The sequence below is a fragment of the Sus scrofa genome, chromosome 17, assembly GCF_054392235.1.
Source record: "Sus scrofa isolate SSC_HxYL_T2T_F1_AM1 chromosome 17, Sscrofa_HxYL_maternal_Yorkshire_Landrace_v2.0, whole genome shotgun sequence".
Lineage (NCBI taxonomy): Eukaryota > Metazoa > Chordata > Mammalia > Artiodactyla > Suidae > Sus > Sus scrofa.
The window spans coordinates 27414477-27439316 of NC_139399.1; the positions used below are offsets into that span (position 1 = coordinate 27414477).

Sequence of the window (24840 nt, forward strand, 5' to 3'; positions counted from 1 at the left end):
TGGACATTTAGGTTGTTTCCATCTCTTGGCTATTGCATATAGTGCTGCCATGAACATTGGAGTACATGTGTCTTTTTGAGTCATGGTTTTCTCTGGATAGATGCCCAGGAGTGGGACTGCTTGATCAAATGGTAGTTCTACTTTTAGTTTTCTGAGGAATCTCCATAATGTTTCAATTTACCTTCCCACCAACAGTGTAACAGGGTACCTTTTTCCCCACACCCTCTCTAGCACTTATTGTTTGTTGACTTTTTGATGATGGCCATTCTGGCCAGTGTAAGGTGCTACCTCATAGTGATTTTGATTTGCATTTCTCTAATACTGAGTTATGGTGAACATCTTTTCATGTGTTTTTTGGCCATCTGTATGTCTTCTTTGGAGAACTGTCTGTTCAGATCTTCTGTCCATTTTTTGATGGGGTTATTTGTTTTTTTGGTATTGAGTTGTAGGAGGTGTTTATAAATTCTGGAGATTAATCCCTTGTCAGTCACCTCATTTGCAAGTATTTTCTCCCGTTCTATGAGTTGTCTCTTCGTTTTGTTTAGGGTTTCCTTCGCTGTGCAGAAACGTTTAAGTTTAATTAAGTCCCATGTGTTTATTTTTGTTTTTATCATCATTACTCTGAGAGGTGGGTCTGAAAAGATGTTGCTGTCATTTATGTCAGAGAGTGTTTGGCCTATGTTTTCCTCTAAGTGTTTTATAGTATCTTGTCTTATATCTAAGTATTTAATACATTTTGAGTTTATTTTTGTGTATGGTGTTAGGAAGTGTTCTAATTTCATTCTTTTACATGTGGTTGGTTGTCCAGTTTTCCCAGCACCACTTATTGAACAGGCTGTCTTTTCTCCACTATATTCTTACCTCCATTCTCATAGATTAGTTGACTGTAGGTGTGTGCTTTTAATTCTAGGCTTTCTATCCTGTTCCACTGATCTATATTTATGTCTTTGTGCCAGTATCATATGTTTTTGATGACTGTTGCTTTGTAGTATAGTCTGAAGTCCAGGAGCCTGACTGAGCAAGGTCAGGAATTGAACCTACATTCTCATGGACACCATGTTGGGTTATTAACCCACTGAGCCACAACAGGAACACCCTAATGGCATAAAATCTTAACTGCTAAAACATCCGATAAGGAACCATTTTCCACGTTGGGTTCACACATATTTTATAGATAGAGTATTTCTAGGCACTATATTAAAGAGTACAAGTTATAATTGATAGTGCTGTAACTGACTGTGGAAAATATGAGTTACTTCATTGCTCTTTACTAAATTAAAGGCAGTGGGTGCTATTATAAAAGGAGCAAACCCTAAGTCTAGAGACCTGGGTCCTCATTTCCTCTCTGACACGTTATCTAGTTCTCTATTTTATCATCTGTGACTGTGAATACATCTATGGGTGTCATAGATTCACTATATTCATAACCCAGTTCCTTTATCCTCCTTGTAACCACAGCTTTTGACATACAAGGTGGCAGGGTCTATTTCTGTGCCTCTTGATTCTGACTGTGGCCATGTGACTAATCTGGGTCAATGAAATGTTAGCAGAAGGACCCATGCAGAGACTTGAAAAACAACTGTCCAAGGAGTTCCTGTTGTGGCTCAGCAGGTTAAGAATCCAACTAGTATCCATGAGGATGCAGGTACAATCCCTGGCCTCACTCAATGGGTTAAGGATCTGGCATTGCTGTGAGCTGTGGTATAGATTGCAGCTGTGACTTGGATTCTGCGTTGCTGTGGCTGTGGCAAAGGCCAGCAGCTGTAGCTCTGATTTGAGCCCTAGCCCGGGAACCTCCATATATTGTAGGTGTGGCCCTAAAGAATAAAAGAAATTTTAAAAACAAGGAAAAGAAAGAAAAAAAAAGAAAAAAAAAACACCTCACAAATGGCCATGCATATTTCTGTTTCCACTGGCGCACATCTGCCTTTACTGTGAGAATGTGCCCCAGCTGGCCTGCCGGATGGGATGGGATAGGAGGGTGAGGTGGAGAAGAGCAGTAGCCTCTATGCATACCTGATGCTCACCCAGTACAGGAAATAATCAGATGGAAAGATACCACTTTTCTTCGAGAATCATGACTCATCATTTGTGTGTAGATATTGGCAAGGTTTCAGGAACACATACTGATACATGCATATTGGAGTCCAGCAATATCTGATTGGGCCTGAGCATACCAAGGACCAAGCTTCACTTTCACACTGCATCACCCTTTCCAAGTTTAAAGAGCATAAAACAGCAGGATTGTAGTATAAAAAGCAAATAAAAAAGGAGCATATCAAAGGCTGCTTGGTCCATGGAGTAACTCTTGTGGGCAACTTACACTGAACATGTGAAGGTCAAGTGTGGGTGCTCATTAGTGTGGGCAGAGCTTTAGTTAAAGCTGGAAATGGATAGAGCTGGATTCCTCCAGCTGCTAGTAGGAGTTTTTCTGTCTGACTTGTTCTGCATGGCTATTGCTGAGCAGAGTAGGAAGATCTGAGCGCTTTTCTGTGTGTGCCCTGCTTGGTATAATATTGAATTGCTGTCTCATCTCCATGTGTTATTGAACTGTGCTTTCTTTCAGATTGACAATGAAAAGCCCTTATTTATTTTTCATTATTAATGAGTTAAGGGAAGGTCATCCAGATCAGACATGGCCGGATGTCTGATAGCTCCTTCTCTTTGTGGTATCAAAGGATAAAAATATTACAGTTTCATGATGAGTTTGATGTCCTTGACTTAAGGGGGAAAAAATCCATGGATTGGGAGAGTACAGTGCTTCACAAACAGTGGGGTGCTCTTCCCAAGGCATCTCCTGCTAGAGCAAGTTGTCTTCAGCATTGGGAGTAACCACTTGAAAACAAGGTATGATTGGCTACGAAGCAGGGGTTTCCTTGTAAGGATAATAGGTCCTGTTTTCTAGGGTGAGGTGAGCCAGCCAAGGCCAAGTTGGAGGGTTGTGGCTGGTGTATGTTGAGTTTCCTAGATAGGGAAGCATTTCCCATAAGTTTGGGTTAAGATTTGTGACATGGGACACTGAGGCAGCCCCTGTTTTGTAGGTCCCAATATACACATTTCCTTTAATGGCTGGTAGGCTCCTGAGTTTCCAAAGGCTGTGAAGTGGGGGGAGGCAAGGAAGGTTTTAGGTGACATACCAGAACTAAGCCTTTACCATGTCTCTATCTAACCTTTCTTATTAGTAAGTAAACTGAATCCTTAAGAATTACTTGTGTGGAAACTGGGCTTAAATAAAAAGAATGTTGTGTGTGTGTATATATATACATACACACATATATATATATATGTTTTTATATACATATTTTTATTTAAGGATATGTACATATATTTGTATTTTTTATTTAAGTGTGCGTGTGTGTGTGTGTGTATATATATATATATACATATATATATATATATATATATGATTGGGTCATTTTCCTGTACAGTAGAAAATTAACAGAACACTGTAAACCAACTATAATGGAAAAAATAAAAATCATTCAATTTTTTTTAAAAAAAGCACAGAAAGTACCACAGATCCAAATTCTCACCAGACTGCAACAAGGGTATAACAGGTACAAATACTACAACCTGCCCCCCACTTCCTAGTAGCTCACAGTACTAAGCAACCCCAGTCTAATGCCCATAGAACCCAGAGAAATGAAAGTAGATAAAAGCAGTGGATATTTTCTCCAGTTTCTGACTTTGGAAGGAATTCCTAGATATAATAGGTATGTGGGGGGAAACATCTTGTTGACAGCACAACAATTCATTGACTTCCTAACATGACTAGTCATGTACTGCACTTCAGTGCAAACAATAAGGTTATTGTTCAGGTGGGAAAACAAGCAATTTGTTGGAAGGCGAAAAGGTGAAACTGTTGAATATGCTGGTTTTGTTTGGGGAGGCTGAATGTCATTTTCCAGGTACTCTTAAAAGATGTATGTAATAGGAGTTCCCACTGTGGTTAAGACTCTGACTGCAGAGGCTCAGACAGCTGTGGAGGTTCGGGTTTGATCCTTGGTCTGGTGTCATGGGTTAAAGGATCCAGCATAGGTCGTGGCTGTGGCTCCGAACCAAACCCTGGCCCAGGAACTTCCATAACCCACGAGTGCAGCCATTAAAAAAGAGAAAGGGAGTTCCCGTCGTGGTGCAGCAGAAACGAATCCAGCTAGCATCCATGAGGACGCAGGTTTGATCCCTGGCCTCACTCAGTGGGTTATGGATCCATTGTTGCTGTGAGCTGTGGTGTAGGTCGAAGACATGGCTGGGATCTGTTGTTGCTGTAGCTGTGGCATAGGCTGGCAGCTACAGCTCCAATTCGACCCCTAGTCTGGGAACCTCCATATGCCTCAGGTGTGGCCCTAAAAGGACAAAAAACAAAAAACAAAAAAAAGAAAGAAAGGAAAAAAAGAGGTATGTAATAGAGACATATTTAAAGATTTGACCATTCATGAAAGCAAGGATTTCTTATAGTTTTTCCTACTGCTTTTTTTGAGGGTAGTGGGATTCTTTTTGTTTTTATGCGTTTAGATTCAGTCTACCAACATGCTCATTAAGTAAAGACTCTAACGTAGAGTCCTCGATAACACTGTCTGTTCTCTTTCTTGCCGACATGCAAATGTTGGAGGTTTGTGGCTGACATTCCTTCAAAGGTGACAACACATTAATGAGTAAGACTCCGAACTGTGGTGAACAAAGCTGCTGATAAGTTCAGTTAATGCTCCAAGTAGAGGATTTTGTCAGGGCAGCTTCATAGTTTGGGTTCCCTCTTTTTAGAGTATTTTGTATCTAGGAGTTCCTATTGTGGCTCATCAGGTTAAGAACCTGACATAGTGTCTGTGAGGATGCAGGTTTGATCCCTGGCCTCGCTCAGCGGGTTAAGGACCCAGTGTTGCTGAAAACTGCGGTGTAGGTTGCAGATGCAGCTTGCATCTGGTGTGGCTGTGGCTGTGGCCAGCCACTGGAGCTCTGATTCAACCCCTAGCCTGGGAACTTCCATATGCTGTTATTAAAAAAAAAATGCATCAATTTCCTAGCTAATGATGGTCCAATTAGAATGGTTGGGGATGAGAGGGGGAAAAAGCCTGACAGTTTGTGGGATAAAAATAGAAATTTGGAAGGCCCTGTACTAAGTCTAGGGCCACATTTCTGAATTCCATAGAATCAGAGAATTTTGTTGTGGGGGCTGGTGTTTAGATATTTACAAGGGGGGTTTGGGGTTAGCTATTGATCCTCAAAAGATATTTATTTGTACAGTGTTTAGAATATCTTTCAATCATTTTTTTCTTCATTAAAACCCATCTTAACTTGGCCTGATGTTTTCTTGTAAGTTTCTATACCTAGGAACCTGTTTTTGTTTGATTGACTTTTTTATTTAAAAATAAATAAATAAATGTGGCCCAATGTGTATTTTCTATATAAGCACAAAATGACAGGCATCCAGCTGTCCTCAGTCTTCTAGACTCCCAAAGGGATGTCTTTTAAAAAAATTTTTTTCTAGGGTGTTCCCATTGTGGCTCTGCATTACAAACCCGATTAGTATCCATGAGAATTCAGGTTTGATCCCTGGCCTTGCTCAGTGAGTTTAGGAACTGGCATTGTCATGGCTGTGGTGTAGGCTGACTGGGAACTTCCATATGTCACAAGTGCGGTCCTAAAAAGAAAAAAAAAAAAAAGTATAGTTAATTTACAATGCTGTGCCAATCCAAACAGAAATCTTTGAACACACACACACACACACACACACACACACACACACACACACACACACACACACACAATGAATGAGCTTTCCCCAACTTGCTTTTCTCAATTTCCATGCTTACATCCCTGAGAAGTAACAAAGTATCTAGGAAAGACTTAGGCAAGTTCTCAAGTAGTAGGTGTTGGAAATCCGGCCCCTTATATTCCATCTACAGAGACTTTTGTGGGCGCCATGGTCAGACTGGATGCTTCTTCCTACGTTTGTTTATAGGTTCCTCCCAAGTATTTGGATCTCTCTCTGGTTTCCATCTGAATGTCTGCGGCTGAGCGCAACCATGTGAGCGAAAATAGTCCAGGGGCAAAACAACCTCAGACAGACTGCAGTGAACAGAGCACTGCAGCCTGAAATATTTGCACTGTCATCAGTCGGTGCTAAAAGGAGGTCAGTGGATGTTTCTGGATGGGAGGCATAGGCAGGATATGGAATCTTGGAAGGTTTTTCTTCTATTGATATCCATGTGATTTGGAGGTTTTTGCTCATAGCTCTTGCTGCAAACTTGGAGTGCCAGAGTAAATAATAGTGGCCAGGGAAAAAAGCCCTCTGGAGCTCATTTAAAGAAAACTAAAAGGAGATCTTTCTTGCCAACCTGGGCTTCATCTTTCAACCCACAACTGAGAGAGATGGAGACAGAGACAGATATGCTGTAGTCTGGAGGACAGTTGGTAAAAATGGAGTCGCCGCCATGAATTAATGTATTGGTTTGAATGCTGATCTGATGATTGTCATCTTACCTGTGTTTACTCTGTGTTCCTCATGAAGTGGCATTCTGTTCCCTCCAATAGGACTTTGAAGTAAATATTATCACTGCCCCCAATTAAAGAGGGAAACTGATGCACAGACAGTGACTTGCTCAAGGATATATGGCTAGAACGTAGGGAGAAGGAAGATGGATTTGAACTCAGGAAGGCTGGTCCATGTCTCCTCATTACCCAATATTTTTATTATCCTGGCCTTTATTTCTTCACCCCCCTGCCTTTTCCCTTTTTCATACAGACTACTGTTGAAAATACCTGGGATCTAGATTAGAGGGTAGGAAAGGATCAATTATGGACCTGACTGATCAGAGTACAATTTTGTGGGCTGTCCACTGCCCCTGCAAACACTGTTACTAATTAACCCACATCCTCAAGAATTGATTCTCTCAATTTGTACAACTGTCTTGTTATTTCTAAGAGATATTTCCCGTTAATGCTTTTCAACTCATAAAAATAATCCCTGGAATTTAGAGAACTAAAAAAATCTTGTCTAACACTTTTTTTTTTTTTTTGCCATCATAAGTAAAAATTGGATACTTATTTGAACTTGGAAATGTCCTACAGGTTAGACCACAGGATAAAGGAGTGTAGGGAGGGAGGGAGTATAACCCAGCATAGTGATGATTTTAGTGATGATGATTTTGAGCTGTAACATCATGAACCAGCTTCAAATTTTGGCCTTGACACTGAGTTTTGCCCTGGGCAAGTTAAATGACCTTTACACCCCTCAGTTTCCTCCTCCTCTGTAAAATGGGATTAATAACAGAGCCTACTTTATGGGGTTGTTATGAGATTCATAGTGAGCATTTTAAGCACTGAAAACCATTTTTTTTTTTTTGTATCAGAAAGGGCTCAATATTATATATTTTCACTCATTCCTTTTTTTTTCTTTGTCTTTTTAGGGCCACACCTGCAGCATATGGAGGTTCCCAGGCCAGGGGTTGAATTGGAGCTGTAGCCACTGGCCTACACCACAGTCACAGCAACTCCAGATCCAACAGCCAGGTCTGTGACCTACACCACAGCTCATGGCAACACTGGATTCTTAACCCACTAAGTGAGGCCAGGGATCAAACCTGTGTCCTCATGGATGCTAGTTAGATTGGTTTCCGCTAAGCCATTATGGGACTTCCAAGGTATTTTAACTCATTCTTAAAGGCTCCCACATAAAGTTACCTGATGCAAATTCACAGACTATTCCAGAGGTTTGTTCATTAAGATTGTCTACATCCCAGGCATGTGATATCATCTTCCTGAAATCCAGCAGATTGGAAATATAAGTATCACCTTCAGCAACTCTCTCTCACTCTAGACATAAAACATGTTAACACTCGGGAGTTCCCATATGGCTCAGTGGAAACGTATCTGACTAATATCGATGAGAATGCAGGTTCGATCCCTGGCCTCGCTCAGTGAGTTAAGGATCTGGCATTGCCATGAGCTGTGGTATAGGTCACAGATGTGGCTCGGATCCTACGTTGCTGTGGCTGTGGCTGTGGCATAGGCTAGTGGCTACAGCTCTAATTCAACCCTTAACCTAGGAACCTCCATATGCCACAGGTATAGCCCTAAAAAGACCAAAAAACAAAAACCTGTCACTCAAACTTACAGGTCATCTCTCATCATGACTCTGAAATTACCTTCTCTCTGGTCCCCAAATCAGAACTGCCTGGCACGCTGTGCCTACAAGAACCCCTAACCCCCACCCCTCCCTGCAGTGACCCCTTACTCATGGCCTTCCAGGCAGCTCTTCCGTTGAAAGTTCTTTTCCCCACGAGTTGCCTTTTGGAGCCTCTCCAGACATCCTAATTCCAGGCATAATCTGGTCTTGCCCACTCACTTTTGTGGCCCTTTCATCTCAAGTGATTTTTGATATTCTCCCTACACATGGAGGCCTTGAATCTTTAAATTAGCCTCCACTTCCAGAGTCCATCCTTGACCCATATATTAATTTCAGATTTCCTTTGCTCCCCAATCAAGGCTTTGAGCCAGTCCCAACTCTTTGGGATCCAGCCTTGCCCAGCAGAGGATATGCATTATTTTCAGTGCTTTTCACATGAGGGCATCTCACTAAAATGAGAGATGCTAGGTTAGTAGGTCTGAGATGGAGTCTGAAACTCTGTATTGTTAACAAACTCCCCAGTGACAGAGGCACTGCTGTGAATAGCAAGACTGTAGGTTTCCTACAGGATCTCTTAATTTTTCCCTCTGCTTTGCATCCTGACTTCTCCTACAATTGTTCCTACAGCCAGAACTGTTCCCTCAAACAATCCCACTTATTTATCATTAATAGCTCCCTCCAGATTATAGAAAAAAAAATCTAAACATGTTTGTAGAGCATTTGAGGTACCCTACTTGAAATCCTATGAAATAGTCAAAGACCAGCAAAATAAGGACTCCTCTTCCTCAAATCTTCACTGCTCATCACCCTTAATCACCCCTATGCATGGAGATTTCTAGTTTGCTCCTCTGATAAGCCCTTTCATTCTCCTTCATTCATTCATGGATTGTAGGAGTTTGTTCGTGCCTCTCCCCTGAAGGGCTCTTTGAAAGTCCTCCTCTGTAGTACTAATCCAAGATCAGAGACAGAGAGGTGGCCAGTGCTTGCTCCATGCCTGGGCACGTGAATGCAGTTAGATTTCGAGTAACCAGGGTGTAGCCACGGTGGTGGAGCCAGCTGGACAATGGTGATGGATAATATTGTTATAAACCACTTCAAATAAAAATATGGGGGGTGTGGTCTGGGGTGTAGCTATCAACAACAGAGCTCTACCAGATTCAGAACTGATAAGAAAAAGGAAACAAACTTCAACATGGAGAATTTTAAACACCAATTGAAGATTGTTCTGTTGGCTTTCCTCTTTGGTGGATAGCTCCTGCTTTAAAAGGTATTTTTTCTGAGCGTTCCCTTTACGGTGCAGAGGAAATGAATCTCACTAGTATTTATGAGGATGTGGGTTCGATCCCTGACCTCGCTCAGTGGGTTAAGGATCTGGCATTGCCATGAGTTGTGGTGGCTGTGGCATATTCTGGCAGCTACAGCTTTGATTCAACACTTAGACTGGGAACTTCATATGCAGTGGGTGTCACCCTAAAAAGCAAAAAAAAAAAAAAAAAAAAATTATTGTTTCTATGCCTCCATGAATCAGAGAGAAATATACCATGAATGTCTGGGTGATAGTGTTTGAAGGTTGATAGCATCTTACTGATTCTTCTGGGATGATGCTTATGCATGGACTTGAATTCCTTTAATCTTCTCTCTTAGATACAGTCCTTAGAACTCAATGTTGCAATAATCCACCACTCTAAGGGTGTAACGGGATCCATTTTTTCCCCCGTTACAATCTGATTAAATTGCTTATTTAATTATGCTTATAAAAACTTTAAAATTTTATGAAACCCTCACTTATTTGCATGCAAATGTCAGTGGCCTACTTTTAAAGATGGGTTTAGTTACTATAATGTTCCTGAATCACAGAAGCATTGGTTCAGACACATTCTCTGATGTAAATTCATAAAGTCAGCAGCCAACACCTACTTTAGGAAATCAAGATTCAAATAATTTTCCATTCACCACTTTCTTTGGATATATTCTCAGAAAGTTGGCGAGAGTCCTGTAATTCAGGACTCGGAGGTGGGCTGTTGTGGCAGAGTTAGACATAGCAGTGGCTCCCAAGATTTTGTTTTAATATCTGGATCAGCTACTAAATGGTCTGTGATTTTGGACTGTCCACTGTATCTTCTGGGACTTCAGTTTTCTCAAATACAATAGGATAGAACTGGGGGAAAAAAAAAAAGTCTTTCATTCAGAGGTATGTGTTGAGAACCTACCACAAAGTGATAGGGCGTGGGATATATTTGCAAACCAGGTAGAAATGTCTCTTGTCTTCTAGGAACTTGTAAGACACATATGTGTCCAAGGTAGATGAGAGATGGGAAGTTGTGGCTAAGGAGATGGGAGTTTCCTAGATTCATGAGCTCTGGGTTCCTCTCATACTGAACTTTCTGACATTGTGTCAACTCAGCAACATTTTTCTCATCATGTGCTTTAGGGTCTTGGCCTAGGGAGACTCTTTTCCTTGTTTCTTCTTTTCCTGTGTATCTTTTGAGACTTACCTCAAGAATTTCTTCACATAACCAAGTCCTGCTGGGGCAGAAGCTCTCCCCTCCATGTCCACAGGCCTTGTCTTTGAATTTTATCTTCGTCTCACATTATAGTGTCCATTTATTTCTCCATCGCTCTGCTAGATATAAACTGTCAGGATCAGGGTCATTAAAAATATCTGTTATACTTAAAACTACTGCATAGTGCATACGAGACATAGGAATTCATTAGTTAATGAACTAATTAAGGAGGATCAGTAATTAGTTAATTATTGGTGCTATTTGTACTGTATATCTGTTAGGGTCTAGTTAATAGGATTTAAAGTATTCTACAGCAGTGTGGTCAGTAACATGCAGAGGAGTTCCCATTGTGTCCATGAGAGTGTGGGTTTGATCCACAAGGTCGCAGATGTGGGTCAGATCTGACATTGCTGTGGCTGTAGTGTACTCCTGCAGCTGCAGCTCTGATTCACCCCCTAGCCCTGATACTTCCATATGCTTCAAGTGTGGCCATTTTTTAATAGGACAAAAAAAAATTTGCATCAGAAGTGTCTCTACTTTGCAACAAAAACTCAAATATGATGCATTTCAGTTTGACAGTCCAATTTTATTTCATCCATGAAGCCTTTCTTGACCTCCCCCAGGATCCTCTGATTTTGGACTCAGAGCCCTGGCTGAGTCTCTTCTTTGCCCCTTCAGTATCCTGCTTTGATTATTCTTTCCTTATAGTTTGTGTGTGATCTTTACCAATGGTTTTGTGACCCCAGCAAAGAACACAGTTAGTGGTTCTTTAAGAAATATACAGCCCCATACATGGAAAATTGTCTATTGGCTGGTTACAGCCAATCCAAGGGGAAATATACCCAACTGTGGAATGTCATCAATGGACCTTCAGCAGTGAGTGGGGCACTCAAGCTTGGTGTAGCTGAGACAACCCTTTACCAGTTACTGCTTTATTTGGTGACTCTTCCCCGATCTGAATGATCACAGAGAGGATGGTGAGGGCTGTGTCCTAGAGGAGCAAAGGATGCCTTTTCCAACCTCAGTTGCACCAGAATCACCCGGGGACTTAAAAGCCTCCAGATGCCCAGACCCTGTTCCTAGAGAACCCAACTTGGGAGGTCTGGGTGGAGCCATAGCATCACAGTACTTAAAACCCTCTAAAGAGCACAAACTCCAAAGAAGTCAGGGCTGGGGATCTCAGCAGTAAACTTCAGAGAATTAGGAGCTATTTAGCCCTAGGACTCTGTGATTCCCTTAAGAGATGTGCAAATGTTATTGCTTTTGCAAAAATGACCCTCAGGGCCTTGTCTTGGTTGCTGAGAATACGTCTTGATTTTAATCCTGTTCGGGGTTTTAGGGAGCACAGAAACCATGAGTTAATTAAAATCAACCATTAGGTTGAGGCAGAGACACCAGCAGTCTACTGACTTGTGGATTATTGACACATTGGAGTGGAGGAAGTTGAGCCAGTTCACATCCAAAGTTTGGCACCATTAGGGGGTAAATGAGTTGAGTTTTAAAAATTGTGAACAGACATTTTAAAATGTATTCATGAACTCTCTCAGAAGGTCTGGAAAACAAGGAGGCTGTGTGGTCTAGAAAAAAAGAACCTTGGACCTTGGACCTCCTCCCAGGGCTGCTGCTAACCGCACATGTGACCTTGGGCTTCTCATTTAACCTCTGGAGGTCAGTTTTCTTATCTGTAAAATGTGTAGGCTGTATTAATTGTTCTCCAAGTCCTTCCTAACTTAAAATTCTATCATTTTTTTTTAGAATTTCTTCATAATGCTAAAAACACCTATCAAGTTAATGTTCTCTCTGAAACAAACACAAAAAAGCTCTTTTATTTCCCCTAATTTTGAAACAAGATAATTTGTATTGTTTCACCAGTGCTTTCCCATGTACAGAAACACAAAGTCTTATAACCATCTCATATTTAGTTTAGCCACTCACCATTTTACTACTGACATTTATAGATGATAAATCTCAGTGATCCCAGATCATGGAGCATTTAGATCATCTGGGCAAACAATCTTCAAAAAACTTTTTTTGAAGAATAACATAGAAAGAGGTGCAAAACTTGTACCTATAGTTTGATGACTTTTTCTAAAGTGAATACAACTATGTAAGTGGCCCCTGAATTAATCAAAAGAACATCACTGATATCCATCTGCCACCGGCTATGCTCCCTGCCCATCACTAGCTCCCAACCCCTCAAAGGGAGACTACTACCCTGCCGTGTAACACTACAGATTAGTTTTTGTTTATGCTTTTGTGTATGCTTCTTTATATCTGTCTTCTTTCAATCACCCTTACATTCTAAAATTCATTCAAATGGTAATATAGGGAGTTCCCACTGTGGTGCAGCAGAAATGAATCCAACTAGTAACCACGAGTTTGTGGGTTTGATCCCTGGCCTCACTCAGTGGGTTAAGGATCGGGCATTGCAGTGAGCTGTGGTGTAGTTCGCAGACACGGCAGACACAGCTCAGATCCCGCGTTGCTGTGGCTGTGGCTGTGGCATAGGCCAATGGCTATAGCTCCAATTTGACCCCTAACCCAGGGAACTTCCATCCCACCCCCCCAAAAAAAAACAGAAAAAACAAGCAAATGGTAATTTATTTGTGGAGGTTGTTCATTCTTGGTTCTGTAAACTGTTACATGTAAATATCACAGTTTAAGATTGATTAGCATTTGGGTAGTTTCCAGTTTGCGGCTTTTACAAAAAAAAAAAAAAAGTTGCTCTGAACACTAGGACATAGGTCTCTTGATAACATATATTTACCTTTCTTCCAGGTGTATTCCTAAGAGCGGAATTGTTGGGTGATACTATACAGCACACTGCTGAGTGCTTCATGTGTAACTGGTCAATTGCTGGGTGCTGGGATCCTGAATATACCCTTGCCCTCACATGGCCAAACCATTGCTTCTTGAATTAGAAATGCATTAAGGAAGGTTGTGTGTATATCTGAGTTACAGATAAACTTCCTGCTTGAGCCTACTGAGGCTAATGTTGAAGTACTTTTTGCTCAATGAACACATAGTAAAAGAGAGAGAGAGACCCCACATAGTAGCAACAGGCACTAGAATGTCACAATGGGTTTAAAGAATGCCCCTTTAAAAGAAAAAAACAAAAACAGGAAAGAAGGAAAAACATGTTCTGTTAATAGTCTCTCTGTATTCATTTCAAGTCATCTGGGGAGCATTAGGCACGGGAGGACCATGCTTTGTTTTGCTTTGTTTTTAGATTAACAGAGGGTTCAGACAAGGCACTTAGGACCTGGAACAAGAGCTTCCCACACATCAATCCCTTAAATTGATCCTGAGATTTGGTATATAAAAAAATTTATGGTTCTTTTCTTCCCAAGCCTTCCTGCAGATCCATTTTTAGGCCTCTTAGAAAGTCACCTGCTCATTATTTCCACTGTATATGGGTGGGGTGGTTTGGCCCAAAGGGCAGTTCCGATGTCTTTGTGCTACTATTATTGGAGAAGTGTTTCTGCCAGAGGTCACGTCCACCTTCTCAGTCGGTGGCCTGCTGGCCCTTAAGGAGCCAATGTAGGCAGTGCGTGTGTTAGATCAGTAGCAGATCGTGAGAAAAGCTGTGGGTGACTAAGTGTGTGGCTTTCAGGAAGGTGGAAAGCCCTTATTCATCTTCCACAGACGATCAGTAGATGTCGGAGAAGGACTGCGAGGGCTGCAATGCCTTTCCCTCTGGGCTTATGAAGAAGGCTTACACCCTTCATTCACATGGGGTCTTGGGTCAAGTTCTCTGAAAGCAGAGCCTGGGACAGGAGTTTGAGGGAATATGATTACTGAGGCTGTGCTTTCATGAGAAGGGAAGGGGAGAGAAGCAGGGTCGGGCAGTGCAAGATGTCAAGTGGGTATGTCATTTTGCCTGATCCCATGGGAGTTCTGAAATATGGGGTGCACCACCTAGAAGCTTGGGGCCCAGCACTTCATTCCTCCTTGTCCTTCCTGTCAGGCAAGGAGGCTCCTTGAAGATGAGTCCTTGGCTGAACAGGCACCATCTCCTAGGCAAGGAGGCTCCTGTTCAGTCAAGGGCTCATCTTCAGGGAAGATGGCAGCTGGGAACCTTTGTAGCCAGTAGGAACTAGGACATGGAGACACCACCCAGTAACAGAGATCAGGGTGAGGACACCAGTAGCACCCACCTGCAACATAGTGATTCCTAGAGATTTATGATAGGGGATAGCATTTCTTTCTAAATTATAAAACCTGGAGTTCCCATCATGGCACAGTGGAAATGAATCTGACTAGGAACCATAAGGTTGCGGGTTCAATCTCTGGCCTCTCTCAGTGGGTTAAAGATCCGGTGTTGCTGTGAGCCGTGGTGTAGGTCACAGACATGGCTTGCATCTGGCATTGCTGTGGCGTAGGTCAGCAGCTACAGCTCCTATTAGACCCCCAGCCTGGGAACCTCCATATGCTGTGGGTGCGGCCCTAAAAGGACAAAAGACAAAAAAAAAAAAAACCTAAACTAAACACTAAAACTTTGACCACACAGGAACTAAAAGAAGGCACTTTATGGTGGCATCTGTTACTTGCCAAGAGGTGCCTAGCCAACTTTATGTTCCTGAAACAATCATTCTCCCTTTCATTCCATAAACACACCATGCTATTTTCCTGACTCCTAAAGAGACAGGCTGGGCCCTGGGCCCTGGGACTCTTACTGTAGAGGTTGTACCTCCCTGAGCAACAGAATACAAAGAAACCATAAAGGACTAAAAATAACTGCAGGCATGCATGCTTTTGCAGCTGGGGCAAAACATGAATAAGATACAAAAAGGCCAAAACCCATCTGCCACTTCTGAGGCACCAGCAGCAAAAGCAGGGTACCTGGCATGATCCCTGCACACAACAGCACCGAGGAGGTGAGCAGAGCTCCTAAGCCACCCCTCAAGCCTGACCCATGGATCCACCTCCATCCTCAACCTACTTAAGAGACCAGCTCGCTCCCATCAGGGAACAAACAAGGACATCGGCTGCTTGTTCTTACTCCCTTGTGCTCCAGCCTGAGTCCCATTAAAGCTTTGCCTGAAGTTTTCATCTAGGCCCTTTCAAATTCTATTGATTAGAAATCCAAGAACCTAGGTCAGTAACCCTAACATCTCTCACTGCTCACATCCAGCTGAAAAGGCCCACCTGTATCCCTCAGAGTCCAGCAAAATATCCCACTTCCTTTCCAAAGTGAAGTGTATCTATCACCTTCAGCTTAGTTTATCCCCTTTTCCTTTACACTTAAACTCCTGTCATATAGTCTAACATTGAATTAGCATTGCTTTAGAGATATATGGCCACCAGGAACCTCTGGGAGAATCTGCAGAGCCCAGCTCAGAATTGTTCTACCCAAGGGGTGAAGAAACAGGATATCTATCTACCAAGTCTTATCCATTGCCAGGTGGGGCCTATAATAGATGTACATGAGTGGGTCAACCTATAGGAAAAGTATCCTGTCTATAAAGAATTCTTTTACACATACGTATTCAATTTCAACCTGGGAAAATTTTTTAAATTGCCTTCTTTTCATCTGATTTCCAGTCAAGTAGCCTAGGACTCAGATGAGACCACCAAACATTTTTCCACTTTTGACAGAGGTTTGAGCAATACATTTAAGTTACACAATGAATTAACCAGAATTTATAGCTCTGACATACTTTCTTGATATAGTCTTTCTTTAACTGTCCAGTGGATATTATGATCTGGTCTGGCAGGTGTCAGTACCTTGCCAATACAAAGGAGTGGTTTGAGGAACAGATCACAGTGAAGGAGAGCAGACTTGTGGTTGCCAGGGGGAAGAGGGCAGGAGTGGAATGACCTGGGAGTTTGGGGTTGGTGGATGCACTGTTACATTTGGAGTAGATGGGCAATGGAGTCCTACTGTACAGCACAGGGAAATGTGTATGACTGGGCTACTTGCTGTACAATAGGAATTGAAGAAACATTGTAAATCAACTATACTTTAATAAAGAATATTTTTTTTAAAAAGTTCTGGTTTAGCCACTGAGGTGGCCCAAACCACATGAAGAATGTATATTAATGCAGACACCTCTGACTAGACAGGTCTGCTTGGCAGGATGCTGATTCTAACTTTGACTCTGAAATGTTAGATAAACCAGTTTGATTTTCTTGGGCTGACTCAACTTGGGACTTCCAGCACAGTTGGAAGGATTAACAACAACAAAATAAATCTTTTTAGTTATTTGGTCTTGAAAGCAGAACACAAAGAAGTTTTTGTCTCCTTTTTATTTCTACAGAAAGACTCACCGGATATATTCCATAAACTCTGTTACCCACCTTACTCCAAAGTGACAAAATTCAGAGGAAACAAGAAAGCCCTCAATCCCATTTTAAATCATTGACAATGTTGTGATATCAAAGTTGATGATCTGGTTTTTGTTGTTTGTTTGTTTTGGTCCTGTGTTCCAGAAGCCTGGAATCATTAAGCAGCCATTCATTGACGTGGTGCAGTTAAATTTTTATCTAGTAAGGAATGTAGACCAGAAAAGGCCCTGGGACAACCATAAAGATTTATTTGCTTAATATAAATCAGAGAAGCACCTAGAATTCCATGTATGGAATTGTTTCATATCTGAATCTCGAAAGCCTATAACACATCACTATAGGAACTTCTCTTCTTTAGCTATGTTGGAGAAATTAGGAGTCCAAACAAAAGTAGAGAAGTGAACTTCTAAGATTGTGGCAGTGATTATCATTTGCTCTTGGTATATATGGCTGCCTCTGCTCCCTATGTCCTGAGCATTTGTATTTCAGTAGACAGAATTTAAGAAGTTAATGTGTACGTGTTATGTGTAACTGGGCGACCATGCTCTATAGTAGGAAAAAAATTGTATTGGGAAAATAATAATTAAAAAAAAATAAATTAATCAATCTGTTAGTGTTCCCCTGAATTTTTCCCACTGATCAACTCATTAGAAAAAAAAGAACATTCTTAAATTTCCTCCAGGGCTTATCTTTCTTCATTTATGAAATGGGAACAATATAACTTGATCTGGTCTCTAAAACAATGACTGAACAAAATGAAACTAAGAAAGTTATTGTACAAAGAATCTCTATAGTGTAAAATGTCTAACAGAGCTATGTTAATGGTAAAAAGAAGCATTATGAGGCTGAGGAATCTGAAGTCCTTGGTTCAAATACCAGATCCAGTGCATCCACATGCTTGGTTCTGATCAGCCAGGCAAGTTCATTATTTTCTCTGGACTTCCCCTCAATTATGCACTCAGAGAATAAACTCTACTTTTATCTCACAGTTGTTAGAATCAGGTCAAAAAATGCTAATGTGAAAATCAGTGAGCTCAGTGACTTGAACCATTCTTGCCATTGTTGTTGTGTTATTGTTGAGAAATAAAATAGTGAAATCATCCTAGCCCTAGAGGTTTGGGAGATACTTTGCATCCATCCGAGGAGAACATAGAAACTGAGTATTCAGGAAAAATGTAATTATATCTGCATGAAAATCTCTTCTTTCAATCTTTTTCTTAAAATTTCCATTTCCTACTCATTCATCCTTTGTAAAACCTCCCTTGAATATCTGTACTTATTAAATGAGTGAATAAGTAAATGAATGAATTCTACATGTTGCTTAAGTGATTTTACTCTGTTTTGATCGTTTTGCCTATGTTTGTTGAATCTATATATATTGTACCTATATAAAGTACATAGCTAGATGACATACTAAGATAAAGTTAAAAAGACAAATAATGAGAAGTCTTGATGAAGATGTTGAGCAATCAGAACTCTTAGACACAGTTCATGAAGTGTAAATTGGTACAAACACTTTGAAAATTGTCTGGGGAATGTTTGCTACAGCTAAACATATGTCTTACCTAGGAACTAGACATTTTACCACTGGGAATAAATACCTCCCCTGAAATACATACATATGCACACCACACGAGAATGTTTGTATTGCAGTAACACAGATGTAGCTAGAGAATCTCATAGTAAGTGAAGTAAGTCAGAAAGAGAAAGACAAATATCATATGATATCACTTTATGTGGACTCTAAATTGTGGCACAAATGAACCTATCTACAGAACAGAAACAGACGCACAGATATGGAGAACGACCTGTGGTTGCCATGGGTGAGGAGGCGGGGAGCGGAAAGGACTGCGAGTTTGGGGTTAGTAGATTACAAACTATTACCTTTAGGATGGATAAGCAAGGTAGTCCTCCTGTATAGCACTATATCCAATCTCCTGGGATAGAACATGATAGAAAATATTATGAGAAAAAGAATATATATATATATGAGACTGGGTCACTTTGCTATACAGCAGAAATTGACACAACATTGTAAATCAACTCTAATTGAAAATTTCTTTTTAAAAAGAAGGTTCATAAAAACATTATTCATAATAGCCAAAATCCTGAGACTCCCCTGATGCCCTCCAATAGTTTCATGGATGAATTATGGTATCTTTACACAATGGAAAATCATGTAGCGATGAGACAATGAACTCCAACTACACACAGCAACATCAGTGAATTACCAAACGTTACGTTGAGCAGAAACACCAGTCACAAACATATATAATATATGATCCCATGTGCATAAAGTTCAAAGGCCAGCAAAATGGATCCAGAGTGTTGGAAGTCAGGACAGTGGTTGCTCTAGGGGGCCTGGGCTATGGTAATGACTAGAAACCATCACAAGCAATTTTTAAGGTGCCAGTTGGCGATGCTCTGAGTCTTGACTTGGGTGTCAGTTCTGAGGATGAACTCTGCATATGAGAGTTTGCCAAGTGGTCCGCTTACCGTACATGGCTTGTCCTGGACTCCTGATTGCCACATTGGAAAAACGACTCTGAGTAGTTAACTAATGTGGTGGAATGTTTTGAACATAAAGAAAATTTACTCCCTTTGTTTTCAAACTTAGATTGGGGTCCAAGTGACTCACTGCCAAAAGGACTACTCTATTCTTAGTTTACTGAACTCAGAAGCCCCTAGACAAGTAGTGATTCTACATCCAAACTTCAGAGGTCGCCTCAGGCCACTTAGCTGAAGTAACTCAATGAGCTGATTCAAGACCACCTCTATGGCTACGCAGGACCTCTCGTATTCCTATGACAGGCAGGTGCTCTGGGGAGAGAAAACAGGGTGGAACTTCTTGCTTAGGTACTCATGTAGGGTCAAGGAGCTGAGGGGTAGCCAGCCTCTAGGCCAGATCTTCCAGGAACATGTGTGATGAACACCCCCTGACATAGATCATTATTGCTCCAAAGTGGATTCTGCCTCCTCCAAATGAGAGTGGCTGGAAGCATCATGTTGCCTCATGGTCCACAGCAGAGTGAGAGGCACCAGTGCCTCAGTCATACTTGGAAGAGGGAAGCAAAACACAAAGATGACTCTACCACTGTGCTGACATCTGTTCTGGAACTGAAAGACCTGACTGGTGGCTAGTATCTGTTATTTCCATGGGGACACAGCTGCTCCCCAAGACAACACTCATCCATGCAGCTATGAGAAGTCTAGCATATTTGACCTGGAGATTGATTACCTGTTGATGCCTGCACTTCTGAGCTCAGGGAAATGGTTGGCTGGCATCAGGGTCCATGCATATACAGCTCCTCATACAAAGTGCTCTCCAGTGACCAGGCTGCTCTGGAGCTGATTTCTGCCACCTGGTGATTTTGCTCAAATACTTTAGAAGCTTGAATGGCCTGATCATTTGTTCTGTGTGTGTAAAAAACGCAAAAAAGCTGGAAGACAATTTGTTCCCACAAGCCATTTTATAATGAAACAATTTTCTCCTAAGAAATGAAGATGTTTTATTGGCTGGCAGCTAGAATCAGGTGCTAACTGTAAAAAAAAAAAAAAAAAAGAAGAACTGAAATGCTTTAGAATGATTTGAATCCCTAGAGCTATTCTCATCAACATCACCGTTTCATAGATGAGGGAACGAAGATCAGAGTTATTGCATCTCTATGACTAGGAACACTCCAATGATGCCTGTCTTTCTTGTCTTAACTCTTTACACTCCCTCTGCCCCCTTTCTTGTTCCTCTCTGTATTTCTTCATTGTCCTCCACTTCTGTGGCCCAAGGGACACATTTGAAAGAAGGTAACTTCAGTGCAGAGGGTATACTGTAATTGCATATTTTCTTCTATACTAGCTGTTAATCAGCATCGTTCTCAACTCATTTTATCCCCACTTAGCTTTCCATCTCATTCTGTTAATTTGGACACTTTTAACATGGCTTTATCATTTAAGAGGGATAAAGATTTCAATAGCCGGTGCGGGAGGGTGGATTTCAGAGCTGAAATTTTTGGCTTTTCAGTCACAACAGCAAAACAATACTGAAAGCACCCAAATCAACAGAATAAATCCAAGTTGCAAAATTATACCCATATTCAAGTTACGATGGTGGTAATCGGCTCTTTTTTCCTCTTAGAAAAGATGTTCTTGACAATAGTTTGCAATGACAGCAAAGAGTTCCTTGTGTGTAACAAAGACCACAACATAAGAAAACTGAGAAATTGCCACTCCATTGAGGATATCTTTGATATGAATTGTCCTGATGCTGAGCTGGTACCTTTAAGCTAAGTTACTTTGGAAAGCATTCCCAGGAACAACTGTAGCCAGGAAATCCTCCTATAATTTGCAAATATCACTGGAGGGCAAAAAGTGGAAGTGGGGAATAAATTGAATTTAAAAACACAATTAAACAATCATACCTTGTGTGTGTGTCAGTATGTGTCAAACGTAGCTTGCTGGGATCCACAGAGCACACAAGGGGAAGCCTTCTGAGTTTCAAAACTGACCAGAGGCAGAATGAAATCTAAATCTGCCTGCTTCTTTTGTACACTGTCTCCATCTGATGAGTTTGCAAATCTCCTGTGCAAAAATAAAAAAAAAATTCCCTCCATGATTCATTCATACAGCTTCAGGGTATCGTGTCCACAGCACTGTAATTGTTCAACCTTCATGAACAAGGAGGTGGTTTTAATTCTTTGCAAAGCTTTAGTTTGTGCAGCTGTGGACAGTCCAACATTTGGGGGAAAGGTACTGAGCATATTTAAAATAACACTAGGTTCATATTCACTTTCTTTGGCAACCAAATTTGGTCCTTTCCTAGAGGGCTATATGAAGTTATGTGAGATTTCTCCTGAAGGGCTAAAAAATGGGTGTTCCTTCATTGTGGCACTCTTTACATATTCAGTCATTATGCACTTTGTAGAGGTGGAGAGAAACTTTCTCAATTAATAGAAAATAATTTTCCTTCTTCATGTTTAAAATGAGAAATTCATAACATAACATTCTTTTTTTTTTGGAACTGAGCAACTTAATAGTAAGCATACAAAACCATTTACATATAGAAACAAATGACTAACTCCAAGTGAACAGCGTTTTTCCATGGGTCATTCTGTTTTAGGATCTCTGCTTACTTTCAGTCTATTCCTGATGACACTCAGTTACCTATATTGTACTGTGAAACCTGTACCTTCGACAGAGCTAGGGCATGCAAGCAAGGGGTGCTTTTAAAATTTCCCCTGAGGGCATTCTCTACTTCTGCAGGATAAGGACCGTTTCACATTTTACCAGTTACAGCAGGACTCTCAAGTTGAAATCTAAGTGAACCGGTACCATAGACCCAATGCATCGCTGTGATAACTTAATCTCACCCATGGATTGGTAATTGGGAAAACTAGCCAATTCCCTGCCCTTTAACCTCGCTTGGTGTATTCCCAGAAGAGACACACTAAATATAACAAGGCTTGCTCTTGCCTGGCAAGTCTTTTTTTCCCCATTGTCTTTTATATTAGAATGAGCAGCTGGCTTCAAAAACATAATTTTTCCAAATTGCTCTATCGGATGCTTTCAGTGCATGTTTGCCTGAATCTCAGCTGCCAGAGCCTGCACCTCCACCTGAGGACTTGCTCTGGCCCCTGACATCTGACTTGCCCAGGCAGGGGGCAGGCTGGCAGTACCAGGGAATGGCTGCTCCCCTGAGCAGCCTTCACTCAGTGACTGATGGGGGGTAGTGTTCAATCTTCCAGCTCCCACTGTCCTTGAGGAGGTCAGCCCTTAGCATGTTCTACACTGTTTCCCAGAATCCCCGATTGGGAACGAGCCCAGGCTGTCCATGAGGATGACCTGCTTGATGAACATCCTTACTGGCTTCCTTTCATCACCCCTCTCACTGCTCCCCGACTCCTCCACCAGTGTTTCCTAAAATCACCTCCCTAACAATTCACATTTAAATCTTTGTCTCAGAGTCTACTTCTGGTTCTACATCTGGAGGAATTCTGGAGAGTTCTTCTCAATTTTTTCCCTTTTTTTTCAATGGTCACACCTACAGCATATGGAAGTTCCCAGGCTGGGGGTCAAATCAGAGCTGCAGCTGATGTCTACACCACAGCCAGAGCAAAACCAGATTCTTGACACATCTGCTACCTACACCACAGCTCACGGCAACCCCCGATGCTTAACCCACTGAGGAAGGCCAGGAATTGAACCCACATCCTCATGGATACCATGTCAGTTTCTTAATCCACTGAGCCATAATAGGAACTCCTGGAGAATTTGTAATAGAAATACCTGCAGCCTGACTATTGTCCCACCTAACCAAATAACTAAATAAAATAAACCACCTTTCTCCCCCAGATATTCAGAGGCTAATAATAAAAACCCAGTTTTTCTAGGTCTTTGTTTGGGGCATATTATTACCTTGGAAAATCTGCTGAGTACATACATATATACACACATATTTATATATTTATATTTATAAGATTGTATAAGATTGTTATATATAAATATACAGATATATTTATGTATTTATATATATTTTATACTCTGTTTGCATCCATCTTGCTTAATGAGCTCTTGTTTTGGACCGAAGCTCTGGTCAGCATCAGGCTGAGTCTGGGTCATACAATCCTCACGAGCTGAAAGGCTCAGCAGCTCTGGTAGATGAAGTTCAATCTTGAAATTACAAGGTTGCAGGGGCAATTTCTGAATTCAGGTTTTCAGATAATTGGCATGAATAGAATAAAAAGAACATTCATCTTCCATTTTCATTCCTTTTTCTCCAAGAGATGTAAGAGCAAGTTTAATGCCGTTTACAGAGGCCCAAGGCAATATTCACTTATTTCAAAATCACTTGTGAAGCTTTTCCTAAAGTAGTCCTTAAATGACATTTTTCTGAATTCCATCTGGAGTCTGCAGAATCAGACCTTGGGGAATTGAGGAGTTCATACTTCACAATCCACCCCCCAAAATAATTTCTCTACCCTCTCAAGTTACATTGGTTCCGTGCTGGATAGGTTTTTGTTTTTTTCTTCCCACTTTTCCTTTCTTCTAATCTCATAGTTAAATTGAATCAGATTACCCATTCTTTAGATAATCTAAAGGAAACATATTTGCATGTACACCCTGTAGAACAGTATTTACTTAAGCCTGGGCTTAACAGAAAATAATAAGCTTTATAAGATGTCCAAATTCCTATAATAAAAATGAAACAATAAACGCATAGAAATATGAGGAAGAAATTACACCCATTAAATGCATCAAGCCCGATGAGTGATAGAATGGCTGCCTATTCAAGCTGGAAATTTTACACATGATCGAAGCTTTATTTAGTCTAATGGAATGTGCTTCCTGAATTTGGCTCTGACTAAGCCTGAGCACAATAGCGAGTATTATGTGATTGGCCTGAGCTCATTCCCATCACTAAGTCATTGTGATTCAGTCTTGACGGCCTCCTTCTCTCAGGTAGCTCATCACCTTGCTGTTCACTCGATAGATTTTATGCACCATGGTTCCTCCTTACGGTCGCTCTCTTAAAAACTTCTGAAAGCACTGGGAAGATTTAGCCTCATTCTACGGTTTAGGAAACATACGCTCAGTGACACAGCAAATGTTACTAGTAGCTGAGATTAATGAGTCTGTCTCACTGCTGGATGACCGAATGGGTGGACGAGTGCCATGTTTATTGCACCAGCAAAGCAGAGATGACCCCAAAATGATTTGTTGCTAGAGCTGAATATTTGCAGTTTCCAAGAACAATATTAAAGGCATCATTCTTAGAAGTTTTAGAGCACACATACATGTCCTTACATTTATTTGTCTTTATTTTGACATATATTAAGAGAGGTAGGGGTGCACCAAAATCTAAATGGAACTTGTGGCTTAGGAATGTTCTTAACTAAACCTGTACTGTCCTTGGATGTTGCAAAGTCACTG

At 41.1% G+C, this 24840-nt stretch overlaps 1 long non-coding RNA gene across 3 annotated transcripts in view; it reads left to right on the plus strand.

Moving 5' to 3' along the window:
• The window catches only part of LOC106506610 (uncharacterized), a 421075-nt gene that overhangs the window by 350547 nt on the left and 45688 nt on the right, over window positions 1-24840 (plus strand). The window contains exon 8 of one of the 3 annotated variants that reach the window (XR_014831925.1): window positions 16890-18228. The exons of 1 other annotated variant lie outside the window; for it this stretch is intronic. This is a non-coding gene — a long non-coding RNA (uncharacterized LOC106506610). Of the gene's footprint in view, window positions 1-16889; window positions 18229-24840 lie in introns of those variants that run through there. One more of the 3 variants, XR_014831926.1, reaches the window with a different exon arrangement.